A 24712-nucleotide genomic window follows, 5' to 3' on the forward strand; every position below is an offset into this window, starting at 1 on the left:
GGAACAGCCAGCCTAACACACTGGGCAAAAGTAGGTATGTTTACCCTGAGAGCGTGGACTATTCCTCTCCCCCTGTGAATGCCAGATGCCACAAAATACCACACGTACAGTGCAATTGAAACTTTGTGGCCCATGTGCAGAAGTTGGTATTTTGTGGAAGAGCCACAACTCAAGGGGCCAAAGAGCCGTAGTTTGATGACCACTGCATCAAATCTCACAGAAGTGAACAGTGCTATTCATTAGGCATGGTGTCAGATTCCTCGCATCACCTTGCAACATCTCGTGGAGTCAATGCCAAGAAGAATCGCCTCAGTATTGAAGGCAAAAGGTGGCCCAGCGATGTGCTGAGGGGGTGGTCATAATAATCTGGCCACTCGAGTGTGAGAGTGTGTGTGTGTGTGTATCCCACGTTCAAAGGCTGTTAAATCGAGCTGTTTACCCAATATCTTCAGAAAAAAATCACTTCTACTGTCGTGGTAAACAACCTAGTTCCCTACTTTGAATGGTCTGGCCCCCTAGCAACTTCAGCGCAAAATTATAGCTAATTTGCCTACAAACGTCAGATGATCATAATAATCTGGCCACTCAGTGTATATGTATATACATGTTTTTATTGATTTCAGAGAGGAACCGAGAGGTAGAGAGAGTTAGAAACATCAATGATTAGAGAGAATCACTGATCAGCTGCCTCCTATACACGCCCACTAGGGATGGAGCCTACAACCCACGCATGTGCCTTGACTGGAAATCGAACTGTGACCTCCTAGTTCATAGGTCAACGCTCAACCACTGAGCCATGCGGGTCGTGCAACAGTGATCAGATTTATCCCTCAACCATAAACTAAAAAACTGGACAACATATAGCTTACAACTGAGAAACACATGAAGCAGCTTCTGTGATGGCCCCAGCTTTCTGCATGGAAATACACTGCAGACTGCACAACAGGTAGAGGGGATCTAAGCAGAGTATAGTGGTTTCATGGAATTGAGGAAACAAACCCCCCAGAAGTGAAGTTCAGAAGCTCAGGTGATTGGAAATTGTGAAGAATTCTCCAGAAAAGGGAGCCATATAGAAATCTTCATGACATACTCTTACGCAGGGGTTCTCAACCTGTGGGTCGCGACCTCTTTAGGGGTCAAACGACCCTTTCACAGGGGTCACCTAAGACCATCAGAAAACACATATATAATTACATATTGTTTTTGTGATTAATCACTGCTTTAATTATGTTCAATTTGTAACAATGAAAATACATCCTGCATATCAGATATTTACATGACGATCCATAACAGTAGCAAAATTACAGTTATGAAGTAGCAACGAAAATAATTTTATGGTTGGGGGTCACCATAACATGAGAAACTGTATTAAAGAGTTGTGGCATTAGGAAGGTTGAGAACCACTGCTCTTAAGTGTTTAATCTGAAGCCCACATACAGGGTGAAACTCCATCAGGTAAGGCAAAGAACAAACGAAGAGCTGTGAACTGAACGATTCTCAGAGTTCACACAGTGGGAGGCTTTTGGATTTTGACCAGCCAAGTGGCATAACGCATTCAAGAAAGACCCCAGAAGATTCCTTTTTATTAGTGGACTTAACTATTAAATAAACTACTCTACACCACCCCCCAGTGAAGAAAAAACTGTATCTCAAGGAAGTTACTTGCCAACAAAACAAAGCCTCTTTAAAGGAAGATAACACAATCCACATATGTCAAAAAAATAAAATTAAATGTCCAGCATCGAATAAAACATTGTAGATATACCAAGAGGCAAGAAAGTTACACTATAGGGAAATAATCCGAAAAAAAGCAAGCCACAGATATGAAGGGATAAATGAGTTTTCACAACAAATAAATTATGAGGATAAGGGGTAGTTTACAGCAAATCAGAACTCAGAATAACTAGTAAGGCCAGAGTTTAAAAGGACAAAACAAAAACTTTAAGCTATTAAGAGAAATGCTAAAACAATGATAATATTGAGCAGACAAGATGCAGAGAGGAAAGAACCATTGAAGTGTAGAGGTACTTCTTCTTGAGAACAATGGGTGATTTTAGAAAAGATGCTTAGAATTTGGTTGCCTTGATAGAGGACCACTTCTGGGGGCAGAGAAATGAGTAGAGCTTTTGATGGTTCTATAAAAGGGCAGAAGAGAGAACATTAGACACTTGAAGTGCCAAATTCCCAATATGACACGTCAGGTACTTACCCTTCCAAGGAATTTAGCAAATTCTGAAGCTGTGATGGGTTAGAAACTAAGTAGAAAGCCTCTGAAAAATAGAGAGGAGGTTTGAGGCAGTCTCACTCTGCCGAGGAAACTAGAATTAGAGTTCAGGGACAGGACAATGGTCAACATACCAAGCATTTTCAGATCGGGGTTAAGAAACAAGGCTATGCCCTAAGAATGGACCAGAGAGGGACAAAGCCTCGTCAAATTTGTAACCCAGGTGCAACTAAGCTCAGTCCCAACTTGCACCCAAAAGTGTTCAGCCCCCCTCTATATATGCCTAGAAAATAAGTGGATCTGCACCGAAGAGTACCGAAGCAGCCAAATCTCTTAAAAACAGTATCTTACACTGACTGAAAACAAAACAGAAAGAGAGTGCCCAGTGATCCAGATTTTGGAGTCAGCTGACGAAGATTTAAATATAAATGATTAATATGTTCAGGAAAAAATGGGAAAGAAAAATGGAAAGACTCAGAAAGACTGTGTGTGTGTGTGTGTGTGTGTGTGTGTGTGTGTGTGTGTGTAAATGAATCAAATGGAAACTTAATAACTCAATAAATTTCAAATGAGGTACAAAAGAAGAGAGAATAAGAACTGGCAGATAGTTTAATAGGAACTAGAGAAATTAAGAAACAGAGGGAGGAAAAAAACCACAATAGAATGTAAAATCCAGAATAGAATGTAAAGGGCTTGGAGGACACTGTGACAAAACCCAATGTAACTGTTGTTGGCAACCCAGACAGAGAAGACAGAATGGGGGGTGGGGGGGTGGGGAGTAGTATTTGAAGAGATAATGGCCAAATTTGTACTAAAACTGATTAAAGACACAAATCCACAGTCTTAAACTGCAAAACCCAAGCAGTACAGAAATGCAAAGAAAATCACATCTAAGCATATCATAAAAGTGTTTAAACCACAAGGAACAAAAGAGATAAAGGGGAAACCTATAAAATTACATTTAAAAGACTCATTTGAATGTATGGACTATATCTGAATCTTGATTCAAACAAACTGTGAAAATCATTTTAAGAGAACCTTGGCAATCCTATCTAATAATAGACAAATATTGAAATTAACCATACCTCCAACTACGCTTCCCACTGGGTAATCGGCGAGGTATGCAAATTAACCACCAACAAAGATGGGGGCTGGAAGCCACGCAGCTGAAGCGAGCAGGAGGCTTGCTTGCTCCAATGATGGAGAAAGCCAAGCTTCCTCCCTGCTGCAGCCCAGCTCTGAGCTCCACTCTAAGCAACAAAGTTGCAATTATACAAGCTAAACCCCAGATACTTGCTTTCAGCAGGCAGTGGCCTCTGGAGCTGGAGTGGCAACAAAGTTTCAATTATAGAAGTGTGGGGCGCAACTACAGTGTTTTGGCCAGGTACAAGCCTTGGACTAATGAAAGGACAGGGTCCTCTCATTGCCACGTGCAAGTGCCAGCTGAAAGGGCAGGGCTCTCCCAGCACAAACATACCCAACAGCTATGGTTGTAAGCTTGAACCTATGATCCAAACACATAGCCCCATATGCCTTGTGCTAGAGTTCAGGTGCATATAGTTGAGTAGGGTTGGAACTAACGAGAATGCTGTAACAACTTGATCATGCCCCTATTTTGCCTCGTGGCATCTGTTATAAAATAAAGACACGGCTTGTGGGCACTGTGTCTTCATCAGGGAGCAGCGTCCCACCGAGACGCAGCTTTCATTCTCATCTGTCTTTTCTCAATCCTTTCACCCCCGCCACTCAGGATCACCCTTGGCTGAGCTGGCATGGCACATAAGGCACCCTGGGGCTGAGTATGCCAAGCCCCCAGCCTAGTCTAAGCCCTGGCCATGACTCTAGCAAGTTTGCAGCTCTGTTCCCAACCTCAGGGATCATGCAGGGGAGTCCCTACCCAATTCCTAGCCCAGGGAAGGAAAGGGGCTAGTGACAGTCCATATCCATATCCATATGCATTTAGTATCATAATTGATGGCTCCATTTACATCTACCATCCATTATTTGTTCCATCTTTTTGGTTTCGCTGTTACTCCTTTTCTGCCTTCTTCTGGGATAATGCTCTCTTTTTATGCTTTTACTGGCTTTTTAGCTATACCTCTGCTCTGTGGTGTGTGTGTGTCTAAGGATTACAATATGCACCATGAACTTAACATACATAGTCTACCTAGAATTAGTTTTACACCATCTCATGTAATATGTAAGAAACTTAGCATATCTGGTAATAGACAAATACGGTAATTAACCGTACCTCTGACACACTTCCCATTGGCTAATCAGGACAATATACAAATAAACTGCCAACCAAGATGGTGGCCAGCAGCCAGGCAGCTGAAGCAAACAGAAGGCTTGCTTGCTCCAGTGATGGAGGAAGCCAAGGTTCCCCGCCTGCCATTGCCAGCCTCTGAGCTGCAGTCTAAGAAACAATGTTATAATTATAGAAGCTAAACCATCCCCAGAAACCTGCTTTCAGCTGTCAGAGCTGGAGCGAGCAGGACCGCAACACTTTTACAATCATAGAACCCAAACAAACCAGATACCTGCTTTCAGCAGTCGAGGCCTCAGAGCTGGAGCCAAGCCTCAGAGCTAAAGCTGGCCCAGCAATGCAGAGCAGTGCATCCATTGCAACAAGAGAGCCAGGAGCCCAGTGCACAGGAGAGTGCCAAGAAAGGGAGCTCCTTTGTTAGGAAATTTAAATATCTCAAACTTCATGCCCTCGCAGTGGCCACGACTATTCTGGCCAATGACCTGTTTCCAGGTGTGACTGATAGTCAAGTGCCTACTGATAGTCAAGTACCTACCTCACCTAGACTTTACTGGGCATGCATTTATTTGGTCTTCCCTTTGCTCCGTCCCTGTTAATTAATAACCAGGTTATTTACAACTGTATCAAACTCAATAAACAAACCTGAAAAAACAAAACCAAAAAACCCAAACCTGCCACATGGATAACGCATAGTTCTATATAAAAGGCTAATATGCCAATCAACTGAAAGGTGGAATGACCAGTCACTATGACGCACACTGACCACCAAGGGGCAGATGCTTAACACAGGAGCTGCCCCCCTGGTGGTCAGTGCGCTCCAACAGGAGAGCACCACTCAGCCAGAAGCCCTAAGCCGGGCTCAAAGCTGGCAAGCACAGCAGCAGTGGTGGCGGGAGCCTCCTCCACCTCCTTAACGACTGCTGGCTTAGGCCCATTTGGGGGGGGGGGGGGGGCGGCGGAAGCAGGCCTAAGCCAGCAGTCGGACATCACCTGAGGGCTCCTGGACTGCAAGAGGGCACAGGCCGGGCTGAGGGAGCCCCCCACCCCTGAGTGCACTAATTTCGTGCACTGGGCCTCTAGTCTGAATAGAATAGTCTCTGATAAGAGTAGAAAATCACTGTTAAAACTAAAAGTGTTACTGGTGGCAATAATCACCCACAACGTTGGATTTGGTACTACCTGATTTAATCTTAATACAATCTCAACTTGCATTATACTTTTTAGAAACTAGATCCCCAAGGAATTAGCTTATGATGCAATCAAAGGAACTAAGATGACAATGGAATAGGGACAGATTTTGAAATTTGTGCCAAAATTCTCATGGCTCACCTGATATATAACATTGAAAAATAAACTGTGGAATGGTTAAACAAACTGTGGCATCACTTCATTTACAGCATCTAAAATGCCAAGTACTGTGCCGATTTGGCTCAGTGGATAGAGTACTGGCCTGCAGACTGAAGGGTTCCATGTTCAAATCCAGTCAAGGTCACATGCCCAGGTTGTGGGCTCAATCCCCAGTAGGAAGCATACAGGAGGTAGCCAATCAATGATTCCCTCTCTCATCATTGATGTTTCTATCTCTCTCTCCCTCTCCCTTCCTCTTTGAAATTAATAAAAATATATTTCTTAAAATACCAAGTACAGTGGGGCCTTGACCTACGAGTGTCCTAACGAGTTTTTCGAGATATGAGCCGTCTCTCGGCCGATTTTTTGCTTTGAGTTGCAAGCTAAAATTCGGGTTATGAGCCAGCTTCAGATACCCCACCGCTAGTTGGCGCAGTGAATGTCCAAGTGAACATCACAACATCAGCCCAGTATCACATGTCTCACTCGTTCACTTTTTGATTTGACATATGAGTAATTTGAGTTATGAGCTCCATCACGGAATGAATTAAACTCCTAAGTCAAGGCCACACTGTACTGATATTAAAAAAATATATATATGCAACTCAAAAATCTAAAGTACATACACATAGCAATGAAAACAAATGTAAGTTTATAAAATATTGATAGGAAATGTGCAATTATTTGACCTTATTAGTTTATTTTTCTATAAAATTAGACTATATTTGAACATAAAATGGGATCCATAACTAAGTCAATACTGCAAGTATATCATATTTACTTTATAATATTTTAAAATATCTGCATGTATTCATAATTTAATAATGAGATATTAAGAAGTGAAAAATGTTGATAAAGGTTTCATTTTTAAACTTCTTATTTCAGTATTGCCAAGTGTACAAATATCACCTACAAAGATTACAGAGTAGAAAGCAGGTGTCCTAAAATATTTCTCTTAGAATTCTACTAATTCATGACCATGTTTAATCAGTATTACTTTACAAAGGTTCCCTTGTCAAATAAGTTAGGGAAACAAAGCATTTTTTTTTTTTTAACAAAAGACTTTTAGGGCCATAGCCAGTTTGGCTCAGTGGATAGAGCGTCGGCCTACGGACTGAAGGGTCCTAGGTTGACTCCGGTCAAGGGCATGTACCTTGGTTGTGGGCACATCCCCAGTGGGGGGTGTGCAGGAGGCGGCTGATCAATGTTTCTCTCTCATCAATGTTTCTGACTCTCTATCCCTCTCCCTTCCTCTCTGTGAAAAATCAATAAGCTGTATTTAAAAAAAAAAAGACTTTTAGGTCTTTAACATCTTCTATGAATCTTTGAAGTGCTCTCTAAATTGATTCATCCATCAATCACACTTCACGAAAGTGATGTCCTGAAGGATCTTTATGCTTGTCACTACACTTTACCCTTGAACAACACGAGTATGAACTGCATGGGTCCATTTACATACAATTTTTTTCAATAAATACAGTAAATATATTTTTCTTATGATTTTCTTTTTCTCTAGCTTAGTTTATTATAAGAATATATAATACATATAACATACAAACTATGTTCATCAACTGGTTATGTTATTGGTAAGGCTTCCAATCAACAGGCACGTACCTTGGTTGCAGGCTCCTCCCTGGCCGGGGTCCTGTTTAGGGTGCATGCAGGAGGCAACCAATCAATGTGTTTCTTTCCCATGGATGTTCCTCTGTCTTTCCCTCTCTCTAAAAATCAATGTAAAAATGTCCTCGGGTGAGGGAAAAAAAAGAAAAGAAAAAAGAAGTGGGGGAGTGGGTTGAGGAAATAAGAGAAATATTAAACTTACACTATTGGATAGTAAAGTCCTGGAGATCTAATACAGAGTATAGTCAGCAGGGGTCCTCAAACTTTTTAAACAGGGGGCCAGTTCACTGTCCCTCATACCACTGGAGGGCCGGACTATAGTTAAAAAAAAAACTATGAACAAATTCCTATGCACACTGCACATATCTTATTTTGAAGTAAAAAAATAAAACGGGAACAAATACAGTATTTGTATTTGCATGTGGCCCACAGGCCGTAGTTTGAGGACCCCTAGTATAGTGATTATAGGTAATACAACTGTATTTTAAAATATCAAATGTGATAAGAGACTAGATTTTTAAAAAATATATATTTGTTTATTGGTTTCAGAGAGGAAGGGAGAAGGAGAGAGAGACAGAAACATTAATGATGAGAGAGAATCATTGATCGGCTGCCTTCTGCACACCCCCACTGGGGATTGAGCCTGCAACCCAGTCATGTGCCCTTGGCCGGAATCAAACCTGGGACCCTTCAGTCCGCAGGCTGACCCTCTATCCACTGAGCCAAGATGGCTAGGGCAAAACTAGATTTTATTTTTAATCTTTAATTTTTAGAGTGGAAGAGAGAGGAAAAGACAGAGAGAAACACATCGATTGGTTGCCTCCTACACAAGCCCTGACCAGGGCCTGTGCCGGGGAGGTGCCTGCAACCGAGGTACGTGCACTTGACCTGAATCAAACCCGGGACCAACGTTGTATCCATGAGCCAAACCAGCTGGGATGAGACTAGCTCTTAAGTGTTCTTTTTTCACTGTTTCATCACAAAAAGGAAATGATAATTATGTGACATGATAGAGGTGTTAGACAGCAGCAATCGTGCTGCAATATAAATACCAAATCAACATGTTGTACACCTCAAACTTACAATGTCACATATCAAATATATTTAAAAAACAAAGCAAATCAAAGCATACAGAAGATAGGAATACATTCTTAATAAGCCCAAGATATGAGTTAAGTTTAAAACCCAAAGTCAACAAACAGGATATGAATATGCTCACACCCAAACAGTGTCTTTCTAAAGGAAATGTGTACTACTAATGAAAGCTGAACTAGCGTGGCTGGAGCATCATCCTATACCCCAAAGGGCTTCAGGTTCAATTCCAGGTCAGGGCACATACTTAGGATGTGGGTTTAATTCCCAGTTGAGACACATAGGGGAGGCAACGGATATCCATGTCTCTCTCTCATCAATGGAAATGTGTCCTCAAGTGAGGATTAAAAAACAAACCAAAAAAACCCCAAAACACAAAAAACTGAACTTAAACCAAATATACCAACACTGAGATTTTTCTTTAAAATCCTCATTTGAGGATATTTTCCCATTGATTTTTAGAGGGAGAGGGAGAGGGACGGATTGGTTGCCTACCACATGCACCTGACCAGGGCCGGGGATCGAGCAACAGAGGGTCATACCCTTGATGAGAATATAACCTGGGACCCACTGAGCCAAACTGGCTAGGACAACATAGAGATATTGAAAAACAGTGAATCTTATATAATAAAAGCCTAATATGCTAAGGCCACTCAACCGCTACTATGATGTGCACTGATCACCAGGGGGCAGACGCTGCAGCCGGTAGGTCAGCTTGCTGCTGTGGTCTGGCCTACCAGGACTAAGAAAGACAGGCCAGACACACCCTGTTGCCCTCCCATGGTCTCTGCCCGGCTGGCCAGCCTCCCAGATCCCTCGCTGGCCCCAATCATGCACCATTGGAGTCCCTCAGTCTGGCCTGCACCCTCTCACAATCTGGGACCCCTTGGTGAATGGTGAAGAGCCGATTTTGGCCTCATCCTGCAGGCCAGGCCGAGGGACCCCACTGCTGCACAAATTCGTGCACAGGGCCTCTACTTAAAAAACAAACAAAAAACAACCCACCAACCAAGTAGCAGAGTATGTACACCATGACAACATACATATACACATTTTTGTACAAACATTAAATGAAACAATACTGCATTCTGCTCATTGATACATGTAGTACAATTAAGAACCTGAACTGGGAGTATACATATCAAATTCATGATAGTTGGGGCAGGGAGCAGGCTAGAAGCGGTCAATGGAGGAAAAAGAGGGACATACGTAATACTTTCAACAATAAGTATTTTAAAAAATAGATATAAAAATAATTCAGGGGGGAATGGGGGGGCAGGATAAAGACATATATGTAATACCTTATTCAATAAAGAAAAAAAAGATACGCACACAAACACAAAAAAAATTCAGACAGTGGTTGCCTATGGGGAAGAAAGCAGGCGAAGGAGATAACAGAAAATAAAACGAACACTGTTTACCTGTATTTTTCTTATAACTATTAAAAAAATACATAAAAGTGAAAAAAGTCAACGTATTAATTTTTAAGGTAGTAAGTACACAGATGTCTGTGACTTCATTTTTTTATACTTCACAGAATTAAAATAATTAGGGGAGGAGACAGGTAAACCTAGTTAAGTTTTTCCTTATACAGGGACCTGAAGTTCTTCACACAATAAATTCAATGGTACACAACACAAGAGTCCCAGGAAACAGTCAAAGGGAGTAAAGGAAATCCAACTATTTTAGAGCAAACACAAGAATTGAATTGGGAATAGCACCTATCAACCCATCTTCCATATTTAGAATTGAGAAAATGATCCAACTACCATGTAGTAGAGACAAGGAACAACATACAAAGGCCAGTATAGTGAGAAGAATAGTGTCTCCTCTCCAGATCCTGCCCCAAAATCCATGCTCACTCAGAACCACAGAATATGGCCTTATTTGTAAACTAGAGGCCAGATGCACAAAATTCGGGCAAGACTAGGCCTTCCTTCCCCTGGCTGCTGGTAGGCAACTGTTACCCAGGCTTCCCTCCAACCGTCAGCAGGCACCCAGACACCTCACAGCCCCGGCTTCGTCTGGAAGGTCGTCCAGTCTAATTAGCACGCACACTACGCTTTTATTATTATTATAGACTAGAGGCCTGGTGCACGAATGCATGCACGGCCAAGGGGAGGGGCCGCGGGAGAGGGCCGCGGGAGATTGGCTGGCTGGCCCCACCACCCTCTGGTTGAACTTCGGGTGGAACTTCCAGTAGAAATCCTGGTTGAGGGGACAATTTGCATATTAGGCTTTTATTATATAGGGTTATATAGGATAGGGTCTGGGCAGATGTAGTTATATAGAAAGTAATACTAGATTAGCGTGGGACTCAAATCCAAGGACTGGTGTACTTATAAGACCAAGTGAAAATGCAGGAAGCAGAGATACAAACACACAGTAAGATGATCATGTGAAGACAGAGGCAGAGAAAGAAGTTATGCTGCCATAAGGAAAGGAATGCTAAGAATTGCTGGCAACCACTAGAAGCAGGAAGTGTCAAGAAAGAATTTTCCTAGAGCCTTCAGAAGCAGCAAGGATTGACACTTTGATTTCAGACTTGTAGCCTCCATAATTGTGATAGGAAACTAATAGTGAGTTACTAAATTTTTCTAGTGATAAAGTCTGGATAGATCAAGTTACTTTTAAAAAATTATGAAAGAAAGAAAAATTCACAAGTAGAATACTGCAGAACAAAGGAAAAGAAAGCAAATCTGAGAAATTCAGAAAGAATATACGTATCTCTGAAAAACTATTAAAAAATTTGGTCAAACAATTAGTGAAACTTTTGGTATCTCCAACTGAGTATGGTAAAAGACAACATAGCCTTTATTATATAGTAAAAGGGAAAGCGCAAAGGGCAATAAGTGACATAAAAAGAAAATATAAAATCTGAAAAGAAAAAAAAGAAAATCTTAACCTATTGTAGCAGAAATAGAATCTATCTAAGAGCAACTATAGATCAGAACTGGTGATAAAGGAAATTAAAATAGGAAACAGGCAACAAACTTGTCTTTTTCCTTTACGTTATATGAGAACCAAAGAAAACAATCCGAGAAAAGTTAACAGTTAACATCTGAATACTCATTATGTGCAGCCAAACTGTGCCAATTACTTCCCTTATCTATAATAATAAAAGCGTAAAATGCTAATTAGACCGGACTTCCAGACAACATTCCCTATGAAGCCGGGGCTGTGAGGGCAGAGGCAAGCCGCTGCAACTGCAAGGGCCGAGCCCCTTGTGCGAATTTTGTGCATCGGGCCTCTGGTCTAATTTAATGATCACAATAATGTAGAGTAGGTACTAAGAGCTAGATAAAAATAATAGAAAAATAACATAGATAATTGGTTACTTAGAGAGAGAACTACAAATTTAAGGGAATCAAAACCCAAAGCTATTATAGAAAAAACCTAGACAGAGCTATATTTTGCAATGATGGAAATGTCTATATTTGTGCAACTAAATATGGTAGCTTATAGTCACATGTGACTACTGAACCCTGGAAATGTGTCTGGGTGCCATAAGGTACTGAATTTTTAAACTTAATTTTAAAAAGCTATATGTGGGGCCCTAACCAGTTTGGCTCAGTGGATAGAGCGTACTGAAAGGTCCCAGGGTCAATTCCGGTCAAGGGCATGTACCTTGGTTGTGGGCACATCCCCAGTAGGGGGTGTGCAGGAGGCAGCTGATAGATGTTTCTCTCTCATTGATGTTTCTAACTTTCTATCCCTCTCCCTTCCTCTCTATAAAAAAAAAATCAATAAAATATATTAAAAAGCTACATGTGGGTAGTGGCTATCATATTGGGCACCACAGAATAGAATCAATTATCAATACAAAGGAATAAAAGACTGACACCAGTCTAATTCTATGCCAAAACAGAATAAACAATTGCTCTTTTCCCCCACCAAAAGAAAGTGAAACAGGGTTTTCAGGGACAAAGGTTATGGTCTGAAAACTTGAAACATGATGCAATTGTTGCTCTAATCACTGAAAAATTAAAAATCCAAATTAGGAACTCAATAAATGGGCACATGAAGGTATAAAAAAGGCTGCCAGTAAACAATAAAGTATTACAGTAAAAATAAGCCTTTAAATCTAGTTTCAAAACTGAATATAAAATTAAAACTATTCTCTACTTATATTTAATAAAACAGAGTTTCTTAAGACATTAAAAAGAAACACCTAAATCTGCTTCTATGATGTTTCAAAAAACACACAGGATACAAAATCCTAAAAGTAAATGAGTGAGAAAAAAGTATGTACTGTATAACATTAATATAAAGAAAAGTTGAATGTAAGACAAAAACAACTACTGGAAAAAGAAGCTGTAACTATGAGGATATAATTATATAGAACTTTATACTAGACAACAATGAAAATTTAAAAAAACCCACATAATGGACTATAAATATTAGCAGAAACTACCAAAACATTTTGACCAAAATGCTATACTATACACTTAATCTTAGCCAAAGGCCAAGAAGAGATCAACCAAAATGCTATAAAAATTAATAATTAATAACAAAAGATTTAAAAAGAAAAACTAACCATTTGGAATTTGGAAACTCAATTCTTAACTCTTGAGAAAATAACTAAAAAACTCAAAGGCAATCTACAAATAGCAAAAGGAACACTTGCCACTTCAAAGGCTGTGGAATGACATCCAAAGCTACCCTCAGAAGAAAATTTAAAAAGTTAAATGCTTTTATTATTATAAAAGAAAGAACAGAAAAATTAACTAAGCCATCTGAATAAAGGCAAAAAAGGGAGGGGGAGTGAGAAGACCACAGGAAGAAGGAATTAACAGCAAAGAACTGGTCTTTGAAATAACTATTAAAATAGAAAAACTGCTAAAAAGGTTAATCAAGAAAGAAGACTAAATATAAGTAAGACTAAGAAATGGATATAACCACTGATACATGGATTTAACAATTAAGAATGCTTTCTATAAAATTCTGTATTTGTAAATTTGAAAAGATAAAAAAATGTAAGGCTATATTCATCATTCTCTGTTCATCACAAAATATTAGTTCAAAGCATTACAAATTCTTTTGTCTTGAGGACAGTTCATTAGAGCTTGTATTTTTATTTATTTAATCTCAATTTTTCAAATTGTATGGTGCATATATAAAATACTCATAAAAGTTTAGAGGTTTGTGTTCTAAGCACTGGGTAACTTCTGAGTATTCTAAGTAGCTTTAATTCCTAAGGAACTACAATTTTCCACATGGCACTCTTTCTTCTTCCCAAAAGATTAGTACTGCAAAGTTGGGCCTCCAAAGTCTATCACAGGAATCCACTATCAAAAAAGAACACATCCCACTTGATATGAAATTCTTCACTTTTAATATGAACTCATAATTATTTTGGTTCTTTAGTCTTCAACCACAAATATCATGGCACTAGGCCTTAAGAGAATGTCCTATATGTCCTCAAGTGTGATGTAAGAGGAAAAAGTGGAGGCCCACTGGAAATTCTATAGAAGCTAACTTAAAAATTTATCCCAAAGCAATCTTCCTATATAATTATACTCTTCCAACAGACTATAAAACATTAAATCATGCCAGAACATTGCCACGCCATTTGATAAATGCTATTTTTTAAAAATTAAAAAGTGCTAAGTCCAACCCCCAAATTTCAAGGCATATTATTTTTTTCTTTTTAAAATACCATCTGTAATATGATTTACTCAATTTATAAAAGCATTCCACTTGACAAAATAAAAAGCAACCCAACACTGGTCCCAGATTTATTTTTAAAATTTGTTTGACCTAAAATCTCACTATCTAGAAACTAATGTTTTAGATTGTCATAAACATCTGCCTTACAGAAGCAGCAGGGCACAAAATAACATGACATATATTATAAAAACTTCCCACTTGAATATTTCCTTTCTGGCTTAGCTAAATCACTAACATCTAACATACTAGACCCTTAAAGTGAAGAATATAAGTAACAATATAGATAAGTTATAATGATCAGCCCTTATATTACAATGAATTCATGATATAGGGAAATAACCCAAATCTAACACCTAAAGATGACAGAAGGCAAGATGCTTGCTCAATAGCAAATATCACTGTAAATAACCAAGATATTTCCGACTTTCACCTTTATTTCCGACTTTGGCCAGTATTTCTGCTATAACCAGCAAATGGTTTATTTTCCAAACTCAATTTATTTCTTTGATTTATTTTCTATGCAGCTTATTTTTACATATGCCGGGATGATTGTTTTATTTATTTTATTTACTTATTAATCCTCACCCAAGGAAATGTTTATTGATTTGAGAGAGGAAGGAAGAGAGGAAGAGAGGGATAAGGGAGGGAAAGCGGGAGAGAGAAACATCAATGTGAGAAACATTAATCAGTTGCAGCAGATTCAGATGAACCTGCAATCTACTTATGTGCACTGACCGGGAATCAAATCCACAAGCTTTTGGTGTATGGGACGAACAGGACGATGCTCCAATCAACTGAGCCACCTGGCCAGGACAGGATGAATGTTTTAGAAATTGGTATTGGAATCAAGGGGTCTTTAGTATGCTCTGTGCGTCTCTTCCTTGCCTCAACTGTTTTTTAAAAATGTATGTGTACCTTCAAATATTAATGAGAAACCTGCAAAATATCTTAGTCTTTTCTTTTCTGGCATTTGGTAGTTCAGGCAGTCTGAAGAATAAACGAGAAAAATGGTACAGCCTGACAGTTAATTTTCACTTATAATACTTTTCTTAAAAAAAAAAACACAAAAAAACCCATGGTAACATCATACAGTTTAAATGCATACTATAACAAAATAAGCTAAGTACTGAAAATCCACTGTCCAAATATTAATGGTTCCAACAATTCTCTTCTCTACCCTCCCCTTTGTCATTAGTTTTTCTCATCAGCAAAAGTATTGTAACAGCTCTATCTTAAGAAAGATTCCCCTTGAAACAGGCTATTTCTCTGCCTACCTTTACAGAAAACATTCTTTGATAGTATATCTACAAGTTTCCTCAATTCCTTCCCTCCCATTCTCTCCTGTATCTTCTCTGATCAGAATTCACTCTTCTCCCTCTAACAAAACTGCTCATAAAGTTCTCCAACAACCCTGACCCGCATCATATCCAATGGTCAAGTCTCAATTTTGTCTAACTTGACCTATCTGCAGCACCTAAGACATGATCATTCCTTCCTCTCTGAAACACTTTTCTTCACTTGCCTTCCACATACCACACTTAGTTTTCCTTCTACTTCACTAGTCACTCCACTCCTTCCTCCTACTCTCTTCCTTATCTTTCTTATCTACAAGCCTTGGAATGCTCAAGGCTTAATTCCATCTGAACAACCAGATGTTCCTCATTCCTTTCCTCTGCTGCATTTTTTTCCACCCCAGCACTTAACATTATAGGACATAACGTAAGCTCCATTTATTATTTCATGAGATTAAGGATTTTTGTCTGTTTTTGTTTAGTGTAGTCCCAGTATACAGAACAGATATAACTCATTGTAGGAGCTCAATACATATTTTTGGATGAGTGAATGCACAAAAACAAGTAATAACAGCAACAGCCACTTTGTACTAGTAACTTATGAGCCAGACACCCCAATAAGCAAGTTACATGCATTTCATTTAACACTCAAACAATCCTATGAGATCTCAGAGGCTGGAGGTAGAGTGGGGGTGTTGGAAGAGGTATTAACTTGCTCCAAATCACAAAACTAGTGGCAGTGCCATGATTTTAACCCAAGTTTATCCACTTCAAAGTTAATACTCTTAAACATTACATGACATTAATTTTACTGGAGTATTATTTCATTAGTTTTGGGATAAATCCAACTCTGCTATTTGAAAAGTCAGCAATCAAACTTCCTATAGTTGTGAATCAATCTCCATTTTCTTTGTCAAGACAAACATTCAGTTAGCAACCAATTTAGAAATTTTAATGGAAATTCGTATTTAAAAGAAAAGCACTCTACGTTATCATTTTTAGTGATAACAGTACAAATGAGAAGACACACCAATGTTTTTCAAAATGTTGATGGCAGCATTTCAACTTCCTCTATCCCATTTCGATTAAAAAGCTTAAGCCAATAGTTTCCAAACCTGGCTGCAAAGTCATCTAGGAGTTTTTTGTTTTTTTAAAAACAAGATTTCCAGGTCTAACTCAAAAGCAAGTGATTCAGAATCTCTGGGAAACCAGGGTTAAGGAGCCTAGTATTATTTAAAACTCACCAGGAAACCTTGGTGGTTGGCCAAGTTTGGAAAATATTAGTTAAACGAAGCAAAATTGGCAAAAGACTAATACTTCTGAGCATCTGGCTTATCTAAACTAATAAAAGGGCAATATGCTAATTAGGGTGGACGTCTTCTGCACATCCATCTGGACAAAGCCACAGCGTCTGTGAGGCCTGGGGCTCACGGCAGCTGTGGGCTCAGGCCTCTCAGCTGCCGCGACCAGCAGTGGCGGCAGCAGCAGCAGGGTGATGGGAGCAGCGCCTTCCCCTGATGAGCCTGGTCGCCTCCCACAGAGAGAGGCCAGATTGCTCACATGGGGAGTGGGCCTAAGCTGTCAGCAGGACTTCCCCTGAGGGCTCCTGGACTGTGAGGTGGGGCAGGCCGGGTTGAGGGACTCCCCCACTCCCACCCCCACCCCCAGTGCACGAATTTTTGTGCACCAGGCCTCTAGTGGTTTAATAATGATCAAACCTCACTGGTACTAACCTTCTTGGAAAGAGGAACGATGCTGTTGGGTCGAACAAGCCTCCGTTTCTTACAGCTCAGCAAAGGACGTGTTCGGGCTGCCACACAGGTGCCATCAGTTGATGAAGACACTAGATTCAGTCGTTGTTTTTTATGTAATTGTTCCTCAGCATCAGAGTTGTCACCTGGAATTTGGTCCGCCAAGACCGGCTGCAGCCTACACAAGAGGAAGGAATAATATTCACTTTTCAGAAGACTCACAAAAACAAAGCCTCTAATATTGGTTCAACCTCCTCTACTTGTAAATAGCCACAGACATACATAAGTATTCTGAAGCAGGAGTTCATATCCCGATGCTGATGACTGCTAACCTTTAGGAATTTAATTTGTTGTGGAATAGAGGATTTTATGCAAACACTTCTGAGGAATTCTACCAACACTATGACCAATCACAGTGTTTCACAATAATTGTAGGACCTTTCACTTTTCTACATGATGAGTCAATTTTAGGCGTCAGTAAGTAAAAGGGAAATACATCAGCATGCTAATTATACTTGCTACAGTAGAAGATGTGCACAATATTACTATGTGATGAGGTTTCTGTCTTTAAACCAGGGTTAGCCCTGGCTAGGAGTAACTTAAGAGCTCTTTTACAAGCATATTGAGTGTAAGAAGTGGAAGAGATAACTTACGTGTTAATAACTCCATTGACAGGTCTCAATGCTCCATATGATTTGGTAGATAATGACTCTGAAGAATGACCAGAGGCACCATGGTTTTCCAGTGGCTGAGAAACAGATTCGGTCTGAATAAGGAAAAGAAAACAAAAATACACTATCAACAACATTTAACCAACAGCACCCAGTCTGAAATACAGCACCATTTCATTTAAATAAAATATGTAAAATTTCTGATGAACAACTTGAAAAATGAAATTTGTATGACTAAAGAAAAAAAAAAGAACATTAATTAGCTTTTGCTTTGGGAGAAGTGGGTGTGAGGAACCATAATATTTAGCAGACTAATAGTAATAAGAGCTTACTGAGAGGGAAATGACCTAAACCAGTGGTTGCCCACCTTTCGCACCTCACGGACCACCAGTGGTCCACAGACCACGGGTTGGCAACCACTGACCTAAACAATTCAACAGAACAAAAGGTTAGCAAAAACAATTACATAAGAAGTAACAAGAGTCTTCAACTAAAAGTCAAGAATATGTAAGTTCAGTACTGAATCAGATAAGAGGAAATTTAAATGACTTATTTCTGCTTAACTTCAGTGGTTGCTGAAAGCCTGTTTCCAGAAAACCATAATTTGTTCAAAATCACGTATATATTTGTGTTAAAAATAAAAAACCAATAAAATCTCAATGAATAACTAATTACCCAATGTTATCAGGTAGTAACTATTTTCTTCGGACTATACAAATCTAATATATGCTTAGAAACAGTAAAAATAATTTTAAAAAGGAAGGTGGAAAGAATCTGGAAAGTTTTAAATATTTTGAAGCAAATTATATATTTACTAGGCTCAGAAGGGATAGGGTTAGCCATGAGCTGTCAATCATATGGAGTCTCTGAAGTATCTATAATAATAAAAGCGTAATATGCAAATTGACGAAATGGCCGAACAGCAGAATGATAATCCAGATGACCACGCTGTGACACCCACTGGCGCCAGGCCAGCCAAGGCGGGTGTGATGCGATTGGTCAGGGGCCCAGCCATCACCCCATGATTGCCCTGCAAAGGGAGGCCCAGGAAACCAGCCGGCGGGGTGATCGATCAATTGGGGGGGTCCATGATCGCCCCAAAGAGGGAGGCCCAGGTTACCCTGTGATGGCGCTGCAGCGGGTGGGCAGGGCCTACCTCTTTGGGTTGATCCATCACGGGGCTCCCAGACTGTGAGAGGGCACAGGCCAGGCTGAGGGACCTCTCCCCCCAGTGCACACATTTTGTGCACCAGGCCTCTAGTAGGCAATAAAGCCACAGATGCAGTTATCCCTCAGCTCTGTGAGTTGTTGGAATACCACGGTATGGCTGTGTTCCTTGTCACCTTACATTTAGAATGACTTAGCAGGTGTTCTGAGGTTCTCCTTCCTGCATACCAAAGCCAATATTTTTTATTTTTTTTATTTCAGAAAGGAAGGGAGAGAGAGATAGAAACATCAATGATGAGAGAGAATCATTAATCAGCTGCCTCCAGCACAGGGGATAGAGCCCACAACCTAGCATATGCCCTGACTGGGTATTGAACTGTGACCTCCTGGTTCATAGGCTGATGCTCAATCCCTGAGGCACACTGCCTGGGCACAAAGCCAATATTTTGAGCTGAAATTCTATTAAATATTGCTCAATTTCATTTTTATCTTTTCAACGACAGGAGAAAAACACCAAAGGTTCTGCCGTTTTGAGAACAGTCATAGACAAGTATCAAGAAAGGAAAGATAATTTAAAAGTTTTAATACAAATTATCCAAAAAGTTAGATCAAAGTAGGATATAATAAACAGGTAAGACATACCAGTATACTACAATGAGTGAACACTGGGAAACTGTCCGTCTTCTTCTTCAGCTACCCTGTACATCTACTAAGGCAGTGGTCAGCAAACTGCAGCTCGCGAGCCAGCTGCATGTGGCTCGCGAGCCGCAGTTTGCTGAGCTGCAGTTTGCCGACCACTGTATCAAGGTATCACAAATATCTTGAACAATTACATTAGTTAATGATGCCAAAATTATGGTAAATTGGCACACATCTTCATTGCCTTAAATGCTATACTGACTTTCTTTTGAAAAGTAATGTGACATTAAGTCGTTATAAAGATGTTCAAATCGTTTGGTAAAGTATTTTACTCAACACTAAAAATCTATCTTAAATAATTCAACCAATACTTTCCTGTTGGGCACACCAAACAAGTCAGTCCAAGACTAATGACGTGGCAAACAGCTGCTAAAATATTCGCTGCTAGTATTAGTGGAGAGAAATGGTGGGCCTGCACATAAGGCGCATAAGGGAAATGAATGCAACACAATTATAGTAATCAGTCATTAGCGAACGTTGTAGTGCATTATTAATAATTATGTATATCAGAATATTATAAAAATTAAGTTACACATTTTTTATTAAAACATTTCTTATATATCATTATATTGGCTGGGCCGCAAAAATATTCACTGTGGGCCGCATGTAGCCTGTGGGCCAGGAGTTTGGCATGCTTGCTATACCGGATGAAGCTCCAACCAACTGAGCCGCCTACCCAGCCAGGGCTGCATCCAGTGGTTTCTTTTTTTTTATCACAGGTTGGGGCCCTTTAAAATAACTTAATTTCAGCCTTGGCAGATATGGCTCATTTGGCTGGAGCATCGGCCTGTGCACAGAAAGGTGCTGGGTTCGATTCCTGTTCAGAGCATATACGGAAGGCAAATTGATCAATGTTTCTCTCTCTCTCTCTCTCTCTCTCTCATTAAAAAAAAAAACACAGGAAGTTGGTAAAAGCACTACTCATTGAAAAAAGGTTCATAGGTTTAAATATGTTCCTTGTGAGGATTTAAAATTTTTCTAAAAATAACTTAGTTTCAGCAATGTCTGTACTGTGCTCACAACCAAAGCAGATAGGGGTGTGTGTGTGTGTGTGTGTGTGTGTGTGTGTGTGTGTGTGTTGTGTGTGTGTGTGTGTATGTGTATGTGTTCTCTTTTTTAAAAAGTCATGCAATTTGGAGATGAGGCAAAAAGATGATTGTGTCCTTTCAGTGGAACACTGGAACATCATGTAACAAGCCCACCTAAAGGTCATTATGACTCTCCATCAATTATTTAACTTTGTTTTACTTTTTATAATTGCTGAGTGACAGATGCCTTAAGTTGGATATTTATATTAGAATATTAACATGCTAAAATGAATTTGTGTTTATTTTTTAATCCTCACTTGAGGATATTTTTTCCATTAATTTTTAGGGAGAGTGGGAGAGAGAGGGAAATATCAATGTGAGAGAAACACATCAATTGATGGCCTCCTGTACAAGTCTTGACCAGGCCCTAAGTCTGGGGAGGAGCCTGCAACCAAGGTACATGCCCTTGACCTGAATCGAACCCAGGACCCCTTTGGTCTGCAGGCTGACACTCTATTCACTGAGACAAAAAGGCTAGGGCTGATTTGTATTTAGTTGAAAACATAACTCCAAAGGTTATGGCTCTATTAGTCTGCAGGATATTAATAAAGTTTGTATGCTATTGAGTAATCTTATTTTCCAGCACTCTCCCTTTCAATGACTACATATACAAATCAGTACCTAGTATAAAGATACTGTTACCAGCCAACATTCCCATCTTAATCAGTTACTATGTACTTCTTTGAGAATTCTGTCTAACTTCTTGAAACTATATTTTGACAGCTTTAAAAAAAAACAACCCTAGCCGAAACCGGTTTGGCTCAGTGGATAGAGCGTCGGCCTGTGGACTGAAAGGTCCCAGGTTCGATTCCGGTCAAGGGCATGTACCTGGATTGCGGGCACATCCCCAGTAGGAGATGTGCAGGAGGCAGCTGATCGATGTTTCTCTCTCATCGATGTTTCTAACTCTCTATCTCCCTTCATCTTTGTAAAAAATCAATAAAATATATTTTAAAAAAACAAAACAACCCTGGGGTATTTTTTGTTGTTAATCCCAGCGAGTTTCAGAAATGAAAACACAAAAATCAACACAACAAAACAAAAAATACCCCTGACAATATTTTTAAACCACAAGTCTTCAAACTGGGGAGGAAGAAAGGGTAATATAAATATACAGTTCTATTTTAGTGGGGGGGAGGGGACGGGCAGGGGCGAGGGAGGAGACTAGGGAAGTTAAATGTGAAATGTGAGTATGAAAATTTACAACTGCCCCTGCCAAATGTGACCTAACATTTTTTACAGTAAAACTGAGAAGTCAAGATACAAATCACTTTTCAAAAAACAAAAAATAAGCTGGGTAACAAAAAGGCAAAATTAAAGTGCCCTCCTACAATGAAAAACTGTGTAGCAACTGACATATTACGCACGCTTGGCAAATATTTGGCATTTAAAAAAAGGAAGTGCCTGGCCGGCATGGCTCAGTAGTTGAGAGTCAACCTATGAACCAGGAGGTTGAGGTTCGATTCCAAGTCAGGGCACGTGCACGGGTTGCAGGCTTGATCCCCAGTGTGGGGCATGCGGGAGGCAGCTGATCAATGATTCTCTCTCATCATTGATGTTTCTCTTTCTCTCCCCACTCCCTTCCTCTCTGAAATCAATAAAAATACATTTAAAAAATACAAAATAAAAATCAATGAATACATATCTTCGGGTGAGGATTAAAAAACATTTCTTGGGGCACAACAATTGAAAATCGCTGTAATAAAATGGAAATGTAATGCCTTCTGTTGGCATTTGTTTTCTTCAGAAAGGCACTTTCTAAAGATTGACCTCTCCTTGAAGACAGAGTGACAGTGTATACTTGTTTTCATACTTATCAATTCTAATGAATCAAAAAGCAATCTATTGTACAATGTAGAAACTACTGTGGTCAACAACAATGCGGTATTAAGAAGATAGTCTTGATCTTCAAGAATGTTACAACCTAATATGGGTCATACACATGCAAGTGAATGGTGAGGTAGGAATAGAGACAAATCCATAAATGGAGCACACATGTGCACATATGTGAATGTGTATAAATGTAACAATGAGAATGAGCAACACAATGACACTATCGTATCCTATCCTCCTAAGTGCTGAGTACAAGAGAGCACCAGAAAAATTTTGGAATCCTTAAATTCTATATGCAAATATATAAATGTCTATGCAAAACTGACTCAGAATCACATATACTTCAAATCTCATGTTTCCAATAAATAACATATTACCAGCTGACCTTCCACGTCACTAATATGTTTTCTCTCATCTGTAACAAGTTTTATCCTAGTTAGAACAATCACTAGAATAGGTACACAAATGATTTAAAAAACTACTTTCCAGTTAAGAACCATCAACAAATCTCTAAATGTCTTGCATTTACCCCTAGCATCAGTGGCTGGCTTTATTTAAGCACTCTCATTAGGAAAGTTAGTTTCTACCATATCATATGAGTTCCTGCTAACAATAATGATAAAGGCTAACAAGCTTTGCTGATCTGCAGATGCAAGAAGACAAGCTAGTTTAACCCACAATTTAAAGATGTAGCCCTGCTTACTAGCCTCCCAAATAACTGTCATGGGACTTTGGAATTTCTAACAAATTACTTAAGTCAAGAAATGCAAATATTAATAAAAACCAGTGACATTCTGAGGGAAGTAAAAAAGTGAAAGAAACAAAAAGTGTTATTGGAAATCAAACGAAAAGACATTAACCTTGGCGTTGAGAGAAACTGGACCCAGAAGATTACAGAAAATGACAGTGTTATCCTCGTTACAGAATTAAAAGGAGTAACCCATACAGAATGTGCAGCATGTGAATTAAACCTCTAGCCCAACCTTTGATTTTATAGCGGCCCAGAAAGGTTGCCTTTCTTGTCAAAGGTGCCAGAGCCATGTGTTTTCCTGATTCCCAGTAACACTCCCTAATGCCACAATGCTCTGGCTGCGTTGTCTTGAGAGTTGGGAGCTAATTTTGAACTCTTAAGGTCAGCTACACAGCAGTAGGAGGAGCTATGTACTGCCATATTCAGGAATTCAGATCTTTAAATGCTGAAAGGATAAAAGGGGATGCACTACCCTTCTTCCAGCCAATGCAAGGATCCTTCTAGTAGAATAAATTGTATGTTCATACTACACCCCGAATTCGCATTCATGTCCCCCTTTCTGTATTTATACTTACCAATTTATCATTCCCATGATCTGTCTTCACCTCAGAACTAAGCACTAAGTCTGCTGTTGCATTCTCTGGAGGAGGCGCCTCTCCAAGAACTACCAACCCCTAAAAGACACAGAGAAAATCAGCACAAGTGAGTGGTATTAAAAGTTACAAATTTAATTTAAAAGTTAATATCAAAAGGATTAGGGGAAGGGGACCGGTTTACCAGAGGCCTTTTCCCTCATGCTATGCTTTCCCAAGAGTTATTTCCACAAAAATTCTAGCAATAGCCATAAGGTCTGAGACTCAGACCCAAGCTTCTACTTTCTTTCATTTGAATGTTACCCTTCCCATTGGCTAATCAGGGCGATATGCAAATTAACTGCCAGCCAAGATGGCGGCCGGCAGCCAGGCAGCTTAAACTGAACATGAGGCTTGCTTGCTTCAGTGACAGAGGACTGAAACATTCCCTGACTGCCTTGCTGGCCTCTGAGCCTGCAGTTTGAAACATTGTAACAGATATAGAAGCTAAACAAAACCCCAGAAACCAGCTTTCAGCCGGCTGAGCCGGGATCTCAGAGCTGGAGTTGATACAGAGTTTCAATTATAGAACCGAAACAAACCAGATTCCTGCTTTCAGCAGCGGAGGCCTAAGAGCTGGAGCCTCAGAGCTAAAGGTGGTCCAGAATA

General features: G+C 39.7%; 1 protein-coding gene across 1 annotated transcript in view; it reads right to left on the bottom strand.

Moving 5' to 3' along the window:
• Positions 1-24712, bottom strand: part of KANSL1 (KAT8 regulatory NSL complex subunit 1) — a 53219-nt gene that overhangs the window by 23565 nt on the left and 4942 nt on the right. The window contains exons 2-4 of the mRNA XM_006770264.2: positions 24047-24145; positions 17916-18028; positions 17245-17440 (exon numbers count right to left, since the gene is read on the bottom strand). The gene's annotated coding sequence lies outside the window, so the exon portion shown is untranslated. The remainder of the gene's footprint in view (positions 1-17244; positions 17441-17915; positions 18029-24046; positions 24146-24712) is intronic.

Source organism: Myotis davidii, unplaced genomic scaffold, assembly GCF_000327345.1.
Source record: "Myotis davidii unplaced genomic scaffold, ASM32734v1 scaffold684, whole genome shotgun sequence".
In the NCBI taxonomy this organism is placed as follows: Eukaryota; Metazoa; Chordata; class Mammalia; order Chiroptera; family Vespertilionidae; genus Myotis; species Myotis davidii.